This window comes from Propithecus coquereli, unplaced genomic scaffold (genome assembly GCF_000956105.1).
Source record: "Propithecus coquereli isolate 6110/MARCELLA unplaced genomic scaffold, Pcoq_1.0 Scaffold91, whole genome shotgun sequence".
NCBI classification, from domain to species: Eukaryota; Metazoa; Chordata; class Mammalia; order Primates; family Indriidae; genus Propithecus; species Propithecus coquereli.
This window is the reverse complement of record NW_012155396.1, coordinates 4,087,826-4,098,297: the sequence shown is the minus strand read 5'-3', so window position 1 is coordinate 4,098,297 and position 10,472 is coordinate 4,087,826. Positions and strand designations below refer to the sequence as shown.

The 10,472-nt window shown below is 57.9% G+C and overlaps 1 pseudogene; it reads left to right on the top strand.

Annotated features, from left to right (window-relative positions):
* Positions 1-8,827: 8,827 nt before the first annotated feature.
* LOC105826744 lies at positions 8,828-9,501 on the top strand (annotated as a pseudogene).
* The last annotated feature ends 971 nt before the right edge of the window (positions 9,502-10,472 follow it).

Genomic DNA, 10,472 nt, shown 5'->3' with positions numbered 1-10,472 from the left:
TGTGTGATTCCATTTATATGAAATGTTCAGAACAGGCAAATCCATGGAGAAAAAATATGTACATTCATGGTTTGCTTAGGGCTCAAGATAGAGTATAGAATTTCTTTTGGGGGTGATGGATTGTTCTAAAGTTGATTGCGGCGAGGGTTGTATAACTCTGTGAATTGCACACTTTAAATGAGCAAATTGTATGGTATGTGAGTTATATCTCAATAAAGCTGCTACTAAAAAAGGTGGGGTGCCTGAGGTCACCACTGGGTGCCAGGACATCTGGTGCCCCGAGATGGCCCCAGCTGTAGTTTTGCTCCACCAGCTTCTACCCCTTATATCGGACTCTCCTTCTCCGTGTTATGTGGCAGAAGCAGCTGCCATCCGCATCCCCTCAGCCTGTATCTAAGGTCCTGTTTGCGTCTAAACCCTGGGCGGTGGGAGAGGAGCAGGCAGGGGTCTCTGTGGTGGTGAAGTCTGGAGCCAGCAGAGCTGGAGGGGAGCCTGCTCCTCTGCTCTGGCTGAGCTGCTGAAATTCTCCAACGCCTAGTTTCCTGGGCACCGTCACAGCATCATAGAGCAGCTGTGAGCAGGAATTATGGTTATCCATGCAACGCACCCAGCATGGGCGGGGCTCCCACGGAGGACTGCGGGCCCAGGGGTCATCATCACTGCAGGGGGTCAGAGAGAGGGGACCCAGAGTGGGGGCTGTGATGTAGGACTGTGCCCGCACAACTCTTCGAAGCCTGGTTCACATCACAGCCATTGCGGATCTATTCTAAAACTTTCCCAGTCGATGAAAATAAACTGTCTTGAGAAGCAACACCTCTTACTGATTCACACAAAGTTGCCTTATGGTCTAAATATGTGCTGTCCAGTATGGTAGCCACTAGCTATATGTGGCTACTTATATTAAAAGTAATTAAAATGAAAATGTCAGATGCTCAGCCGCACTAGACATATTACAGGTGCTCAACAGCTTCACATGGCCGTTGTACTGGACAGTGCAGCTCTAGAACACTCGCAGGCCCTTCTACCGGAGCGCCAGGGGAGGCACTGTTGAAGCTGAGGGATGAGAAGAAGAGGGAGTCCCAGGCAGGGGGCCACACGAGCTCCCTCACCTCTTCCCCCAGCCTCTTAGCTTCTCCAAGCACTAATGGGCTCCCCAGGGGTTGATCTTTGAGAAAAGAAAATCAAAAGAGATTGGAGAAGCTGCAGGTGTGAACAGGCACAAGGCTGATTGGGCGTCTCTACTGGCAAGTTCCGCCCGGGCTTCGAGGTCCTGGTGAACACCTGGAAACCTTCTGCCCACCCCCAGAGGTGGCTCTGACGTGGGTTCAGATACGCAGTCTGAATGCCTCGGTCGCTCCATACCAGAAGTGAAACAAAATGAAAACCCACACACATTCCTAAAATCCCAGCAGCTTCCATCCGACAAGGAAGTACCGGGTCCCAGCTGTGAGTACCACCCTGAGGGCAGTGCCGGTCAGGGGTGTCACTGACATTTCGTACTTGAGCGGACACGCTGCAGCTGGGCGCTGTGCCTGGAACGCAGTGAGGTGGACCCGTGGGGGTGTTTTAAGGACAGGCAAAGGAGACCCCTCCTGGAAGGCTGCTTAGTCTGAATCTGGGAGAGGCACAGCCAGGCGTGGTTCACGTCGATGATGCACAGCACAGCCCCCACCTGCCGCAGCTGCTCACCTGGCCAGCCGGCTCATTTCTTCTGTCACAGCTGCTGTGCTTTGAAAGAAATCAAATGACGTAGAAAAATCTAATCATTTGCTAATCCTTCTCTTCCTCCCCACAGTGACCTTTTGCTTCTAGCCACTAAATCCAGAGAGAAAACCAGCCTGCTGCTGTTGACAGTACAACCCGAAGGAGGTAAGAACGGGAAGTCACTCATGTTGGGGTCTCTGTGTGCCCGGCACCACGTAGGTGTCAGTATGTCAGGTGTGTGTGCCTCGTTGGATTTTCCCGGCATAAGGTAGGAGGTATTAGTTCGTTTTACAGATGAAAGATTTTGGCCGAGGGAAGTTAAATAACTGGGTGTAGTACGCAGTAAAGGTTAGCCTATCAGCTAAGGACCCGGGAGAGAAAAGAATTCCCCTCAAAAGGATTCAGCTAATGAGAATTTAAAGAAGGTCGTATTCACAGATCTGCAGCCATGGTTAAGAGGACCAGCAACGGATGCTGAGGCACCCACAGGCTAAAAACAGCAGGAAGCCACTGTCACCTCCTGGGCTGAGGGGGCAAGGGGACAGGACAGTGTTATCACTGGAGCCCAGGAGAGCAGGAGGCGGCCCCGGAAGAAATGCCGTGACCATTCTCCTCCCCTGCCCTCTGGCCGCTGCCCGTGCCTCTTACCAGCTGAGCCAACAGGAAGGCGTGAAAGCTCAGAGCGATGTGGTCTGTAGGGGACCAAGAGGGACAGAGGATGGACAGGAGACGGGGGAAAATGAAGAATGACCAGCACAGGCAGTAACTGGGGGAGCAGGAACTGGATTCTGAACTCACTGACTCTGAACTGGGGCCAGTCTGCTGCCCCGGAGCATCACATCCTGCTACTGCGCCCACCTGGGTCCCCGGCGCCCACGCGTTGCTGTAAGGGCAACAGCGGTCAACACGCAGAGGCACCCGGGCCAGTAAGGACGCAAGCCTGGGCCAAGTTGTTCCTTTCTTCTTTCTATTTCTAGTGAAAGTATTCCTCTTCTCAAGAAAGAGCTGTGCTGGGCATGGTGGCGCATGCCTGTGGTCCCAGCTACTTGGGAGACTAAGGTGGGAGGATTGCTTGAGCCCAGGAGTTTGAGGGCAGCCTGGGCAAAAAAGTGAGACTTCATTTCTTTAAGAAAATAAATAATAATAATAAAAGGGCTGTTTCTGGTTAGGAAGGTGGCATCTGGGTCCACTGGCCCAGCAGAGAAACAGACCAGACATTTATTCCAAGCCTGACATTTGTGTGCACCTGAGTCCTGTGTCCATGCCCTTCCCTCTGCCAGGAATCTTACAGGAATCTTACTTCCCAGAATATTCCAGGCAGGACCATGTCTCATTCATCACTGTGTCCCTGTATCCGGCACGGGACCTGCCACACGTAAAGCAGGCTCCCGGTGATCACTCTCAGCTGTGGAACTCAAACTCCTGGCCACATAACACCCTTTCCTCGGGGACCTGGGCTTTCCTTTCATAGCATGAATTTCCCAGAAGCTTCTTTACCTTGTGTTACAGGTAAAAAATGTTAATATTGACTTTTTAGTTTGGGTCTCAGAAGGAGGTGATATGACAATTAAAACAATATATTGCAGGAGCTTAAAACGCGCTGAGCGCTGTAAAATGCTTTTTATGTGCATTATCCCACTGAATGCCTTGCACTGGCCGCCTCTTGTGCAAATCCTCTCAGACACACCTGTTCCAGGTACACGCAGTTTGCAGGCAGCTCTGCACAGGTGCATCCTGACAGTGTCCCAGGCCCTGGCTGCACACCTCTCCCTTCTCTCCCTGGAATTTCTCTGATACACAGCACTGAACACCCTCGGGGACCCACCCCGGCACTCACTCACACATAACTGGGAGCAGCTAATGCCCTGTGGGGCCACCCCTGACCCATGAGGCACCCATGACAATGGATGAGTGCTTCTACTTTCCGTCCGGCTTTCATATGGCTCAGATAGTCCTCCAGGAACGGCTGCGCAGACGCCCATGGCAGTGGCCGGTTCCATAATGCGTCTCCATGTTGGCACCCCATCCTCCCTGCTTCAGCCTCCCCATCCCTCACTCCGGCTCCTGGGATCATAGTCCAAAACCAGCTCCGCCTTCAGGGAACCCAAGCTAAGACAATCCCTAATGAGAGCTATGACAGAGCTATTCTCATTATCCTCCTTTCATGGGGAGGATCTGAGATTTAGAAGGTTCACTAACTTGCCAAGATTGTACAGCAGGTAAGGGGCAGAACCACCGGAATGCAGGGAATGTTCTTCTCAGGCAGTGGGAAAATAAATTTGCCAGGGAATTGGACTAGGATTTCTGGCGGTGTTGAGTGTTCCTTGAGGTTTGTGGCCATGAATCTGTAGTGAAACCAGTCTGTCAAGTGGTGAGATGTCCTCCCACAATACTCAGGAGCTCTGACAGGGCGGGGTGTGGGGCCGGCCAGAGCAGGGTGTACGAAGCAGTAAGGGCTGAGAGTCAGGAGCGGGGATGGCGGGAGGCTTGGGCTCCTGCTGCTGGCGACCTTTCCAGGGAGTGGTATGAGGATGCAACTCCTGACCGGCTCTTAATTTTTGACTCTAGGAAAGAATAATCCCGAAGGCTGCTGGCACATGAGCTCCCTCTATCAAGGCTGAGAAGAGTCATGCCAAGGATGGGCCAGGCTACATGGCCAGAGGTCAGTGTGGACAGGCCTGGGCAGGCCCCAGGGTGCTAAGGACCCAGCATTGAAGCCAGACTCCTGGCTTATTCCCACTGTGACTTTGAGCTTCTACTAAAACCTTATGCATGGGGAAAAGACAAAAACAAAAACAAAAACAAATACCTTACATGTTGTTTATTTGAAATTTAAATTTAACAGGCATCCTGCATTTTTATCTGCCAAATCTGGCACCCCTAGCCCCCTGACTATGAGCGAGTAACACCCCAGCTCAGCCATGGCTCCCTCTTCATCCCAGCTCTCTCCACACCCCTGGCACCTCTGCCCTCCTACTTTCTCAACTCGGCTTCCACTATTCCATGGGATCGATCAGCCACCAGCTCCTGCCCATTCTTTAGAAACACCCCCCTTTCTAAAGCCCTCTGCCACCCCTGGCTCCATGCCTAGACAACGCTGTGGCAGTCCCCTAACTGGGCTCTCTGCATCTAGCCCATACCAGACAAATATTCCTAAAATGCCTCTTCTACCACGCCACACTCTGGCTCTTCAGTCTTCAGTGGCTCCCCATTGCCCACAGAAGAAAGCCCAAACTGCAAGGCTTACTGCAGCCTGTTCCCATGGGCCTTCCCAGACTGACTTCCTGCAGCACACCTCTTGCCACCCTGTCCTTGTGCCCAGGGGGTCCTCAAGTATTCCTTCTCCCTAGGCCGGTAAAATCCCACTTTCCCTTGAAGATCAGCTCAAATGAGCCACTGTCTGTAGAGACACCCTGACCACCTGGATGGCCTTCCCTGCCCTCCTGTCCCTCCTCTGGCAAAGCACGTACTCTACTGCCGTCTACACCTCCTCTTACTACGGTCATTGCATCTGAAATCTAGGGTTAGACTAGCTATAAATGTATCTTCTCAACTAGACTAGAAGCTCTCTGAGGGCAGGAAAAATCGTGTGTGTTTCCCTGTAGTCTCTGACTCAGTCCCAGGCCAGAGCCAGTGTCTGCTGAGTCGAGCGTGGGCTCTGAACTCCTAGAGCCGCTGTCAGAGGCAGTGGGCAGGTGCCCCACACTCGCTCGCTCCCAGGTGGCAGACCATGGCTGTGGGTCCCCAGAGTGCGTGTAGGAGGTGGGGCGGGACTGGCAGGAGGCTGACCTGGTTCGCAGTGTGGGCAGCATGCTCCGGGCTCAGGGCAGGGTCCTCTTGGGCATGGCTTCTGGGTGCAGGCTATGGCTCCCTGCTGTGGGAAGCAGAGGAGGTGGCTGCACAGGCCTCAGAAGAGGTCAGGGCCTCCAGCGTCCAAGCCCCACCCAGGCTGGGACGTGTCAGAGCAGCCAGAGGATGTGTTGACTATGGGCCTGTTGGCTACCCTCGGAGTAAGGGCAGAAAAGAGAAGTCCCACCATTACCCCGCCCTCCTTCATCTCCTGATGCCCTTGGCCCCTGGAAACCATCTCTTCCAGGTGCCAGAACTTCCGAAGGGTGCAGGCAGGGAAGGGGAGTTGAGGCTGTCCAGTGCCTATTTCGCAGTTCCAGGTTGCTAAAGAAGCCCAGTGGGCATCGCCCTATCTGGTGTGTCTTCAGAGGTCCTGAGTCTGGGCAGATGCTCACCTCAGGTCTGCGGTGGCTGGGTCAGTGCCTGCCCTGGGGTTGTCCTGAGGGCAGGGGTGGAGTCGGGTGATGCGGATGTCCCAGGACAGCTCAGGAGAGCACAGCCTGTGCTCCCAGGTGCAGCAATGTGGGCGCGCCCCGGGCAGGTAGTTGGGTCCCTGCCGCCGGGCGCTCCTGTCCGCGCCCTCACCCCATGCGCCCCAAGGGTGGCAGGACCGGTGCCCAGCTACTGCCAACCCCCCTCTGCAGCCTCCACCGTTTCCTCCCCGCCCGCCCACCGAAAGGCACCTGCCAGCGGCAAACGGGACTGCGGCAGGGCAGGACCCCGTCCAACTCCACTAGAGCCCGAGCTCGAGTGGGCGCCTACTGCAGGGCGCCCCCCACACCCACCCCCGCTGGCCCAGTGGCCTCAAAGGCATCTCCCACTCCCCAATCAGCTTGGGGTGCCGGGCACCGTGTCCCATCGTCTCACAGGAGCCCCGAGGCCAGAGCCAGACCGTTGCTGGACACCAGTTCTGGGGCTTCCCTCCCTCTGTCTTGCCACCGCCAAGGATGCTGAGCGCCCCGGTGCTGGGTGGGAGTCTGGCTTGGGCCACCCAGGGGCGAGACCCCAACCCCCCTTTCAGTGCGTTCCCCCTCTCTCTGCCCCAGCCACCCTCACCCTTTCAGGTAAGAAGAGGCTTAAAGCATTCATGCCCCCAGGATCTTAAGGCCAATGGCAGAGATTAGTGGGAAGATGGTGCCAGCCAGGGGCGCCGTCTTTGGCTCGTGCACGGCCCAGAACCCTAGACGCTGGTCCTTCTAACAGTGCAGGATCCGGGCGCAGTACTGTCTGGGATAGTTTCTTTAGGTCCTGTCCCCGAACTTCAGAATGATACAATGAAGAGTCAAAACATGCAGGAAAAGTGAGACTGGTGTGGCCGCGGTGCGGGGGAGGACACAGCAAGGACCCACACAGCCCTTGTCTGGGGACCCAGAGAGGGACAGAAGGGGTGCTGGGAGCAGGGGTGGGTGTGGGGGACTTTCCTGGCCTCGTGGCCGCCCTGGGCACAGCAGGCCGGGGCAGGGGGGGCGCCACCAGCGGAGGAGCGGGCCAGAGGCAGAGCCTGAGCCAGCGCCCCAGGGTGGCTCCGCGGCTGGCCCAGGAGGTGTGGGCTGGGTGTCCCAGGCGAGCCTGCAGGAGGGGCCGCGAGGGCCAGCCCAGGGCGGGGATCAGGGAGCAGGACCAGAAAGGACGCGGGCTGGGCCGATGGAGGAAGCTGGTGGCCCTAAGGAGGGGCCGCCCCGGCCAGAGGCAGAGTCCAGCCCCCCTTAGCTGAAGGGCCCGGGGCGCTGGGGCGAGGGGCTGGTAGCAGGAGTCCAGGTGGCCTGGAAAGCACCTTCCTAGGCTGAAGGCCCCACTTTGGGGATTTCCCCCTGTGCCCCCGGCCTTCCCCCAGCCTGCCCCTGGGAGCAAGGCGAGAGAGGCTTCTTGCTGCCTCTTGCTGCCGCACCTGCTGCCCCAGAGCCGCAGCCTGTCGGGACCAGGAGGGTGCAGGGCGCAGGGTGTGGTCCGCTCACTGGAGGGGGCGGATTTAGGGTCAGGCCTGGTGCAGGGAAGCCCTTGCCCTCTCCCTGAGCTGGTGTGGGATTTGCAGGCAGACATGTGACCCAGGGGAGCCTGGAGGTGGCTGCAGGGGTCCTGCTGCTCAGCCGCTCCTCCTAGTACTGCTGTGGAGCTTTCTCCCCAGGGGCTCCCCGGTGCCCGCAGGGTTGTGGCTCCTCAGGGGCCTGTCTCCCAGGACCTCACAGTGCCCTGGGGGGAGCTGTGGGGTTGCATTAGCCCATCAGCAGGCTTTTGTGCATCTCCTCTCCCTACTCCAAGACTGGGCTCCCCCCATCACTCTCACCTTCCCCTTCCCCAGAGCCCTCGCTCTGGTCTTCCCCATTGGCCCACCTCCTCTGGGAAGCCCTCCAGGCCAGGTGGCCACATGCTGCATCCCACATCGGAACACCTGAGGCCCACACAGCACTGTCAGGCACTGGCCCTCCACCGTCAGCCTACTTTACACAGTGTCAGCCAGGACAGGGCACGTCATCTCTCATCCCCATGTGCCCAGCACAGCTAGGGTGCTGCCCCTCACAGCAAGTGGACACAGAGGGTCTCGGACCAGCTCCTGGCTCCTCTCTACTCAGGTGTGCTGGCAGGCAGGGGCCGGGCTGGGGAAGGGGTAGTGGGAGCTGGGCTTACGGTGACAGCAGCGTGGCGCCCCACCAAGACCACTGAGTCCCAACCCTCCCAGGAGTCTGAGCATCTTGGTGGCCTTTGCAGGAGATGGGGCTCAAGGTGACCCAGCCAGCGTCCTTTGCGGTGCAGCTGAATGGTGCACAGGGTGTGATCGATGCCAGGGTGCACACGCCTTCGGGAGCTGTGGAGGAGTGCTACGTCTCCGAGCTGGACAGTGGTGAGCTGGCCCTGCCCCTGCCCATCCCCTGCCATGCCAGGACCTTCTGGGACGGGGATGGGGAGGATGGAGGCTCACCCACCAACCCTCTACCCACAGACAAGCATACCATCCGCTTCATCCCCCACGAGAATGGTGTCCACTGGAGCTGGGGAGCAGGGTGCCTTGGGGGATGCTCAGCCGCTAGTCCAGGACTGCCTTGCTCTGGAGGCCGGGGCAGTGCTCCTGAGTCCTGAAGTCCTGGCAGATGCTGCTCAGGGAAGGCTGGGGCCAGCCTCACTCTGGGCCACGAGCCCTTGCTGCCTACAGCCTTGCTGCCTCTGGCCCCCAGGCGTGTCATCATTGTTCATCGTGAACACCCTGAACTTGGGTGTCACCATCGACGGCCCCTCCCACGTGCAGCTGGACTGTCGGGAGTGTCCGGAGGGCCACGTGGTCATTTACACTCCCATGGTCCCTGACAACTACCTCATTGCCATCAAGTACGGTGGCCCCCAGCACATGGTGGGCAGCCAGCCACTTCAAGGCCAAGGTCACAGGTGTGTGCCAGGTGGGGGGAGGTCTGCCCCTCAGGTCCCTGGCTGTCTGGAGGCCACAGCCTTCATGAAACATCCACGGTTCTGGTGGAGACTGTGACCAAGTCGTCCTCAAGCCGGGGCTCCAGCTACAGTTCCATCCCCAAGTTCTCCTCAGATGCCAGCAAGGTGGTGACACGGGGCCCCTGACTGTCCCAGGCCTTTGTGGGCCAGAAGAACTCCTTCACCGTTGACTGCAGCAAAGCAGGCAGGCTGGAGGGGGGAGGAGGGCACTGTCCCAGGGTGGGCTTGTCTGCAGGGACGAGGCAGGTGGGAGTGAAAAGCCATTGGGGGGCGGGGGTGGCCCTGTGTGAGCGCGACCCTCTGCCTCCCTCTCCAGGCACCAACATGATGATGGTGGGCGTGCATGGGCCCAAGACCCCCTGTGAGGAGGTGTATGTGAAGCACATGGGGAACCGGGTGTACAACGTCACCTACACCGTCAAGGAAAAAGGAGACTACATCCTCATCGTCAAGTGGGGCGACGAAAGCGTCCCTGGAAGCCCCTTCAAAGTCAACGTGCCCTGAATTCCAGAAGCGCCTCCTCCAGCCTCGGCCCCCACCTCCGGCCAAACACCCTCACTCACTCGCACACACAAATGCGCCACACCCAGATGCACTCGTGCAGAGTCCGCACTACGAACACCTGCCCGGGGCTGAAGTGAATGGCACGGCCTCCCGTCCCCACCGTGCCCTCAGGGGTTGGAGGGCCTTGTCTGTCTCAGGGCAGTGTCCTCCTCCTGGAATGTGACTCGAGGGCAGACTGGGGCAGGCTGTGGGCAGAGGCTGCCATACACGAGTGGACAGGGAGCTGTGGGGCCAGGGAAGCCCTGGGCATCTTCCTGGTGTCACTTTGAGCTCCTTACCCTGATACTATCAGATTCCTGAGAGGACACAGGCTCCCCCCACCCCCCAGTGCATGGTTGGGGTGAAGATTAGAGATCACATAAGAGAAATAATAAGTGCTGGTACTTCCGTGCCGGGCCCCATGTTGAGTGCTCTCCTGGCATTACTTCATTAACCTTCACAAACTATGAGGTGGGTGCTGTTAGACCCCAGTCACAGCTAGGAAAAATTAGCCAGGGAAAGTGAAATGACTTGCCTGAGGTCACAGAGCAGTAAGCGTGAGACCCAGGATCTGCCCCGGCAGCCCTGGGCGGAGTCTGCTCTGAGCCTCTCCACTCAGCCTCCCAGAGGGCTTGCCTTAGCCCAGGCACCCAGCGATCAGAAACCATTTCCTTAAACCTGGTGGGAACAGCGCTGCCACTTCCTCTTCCTTTTCAGGCCGGCTGGCCCTGGCTTTCCGCTCTCTGTGACCCAGCTCCAGGCCACCGGGGCTAGGGTCCAGTGCTGACCACAGCCTTCCCTCCCCCTGGGGCAAACTGCTCTTCACTGAAGCCTTAAGATACAAGGAGAGTGGGCTGGGGGAACTTTAGTCCCTGCTTGGGCTGGGGGGAGGTGGCGGCTTCCGATTTCTGGTCTTTGTGGCCGGGAGGGAGACTGCC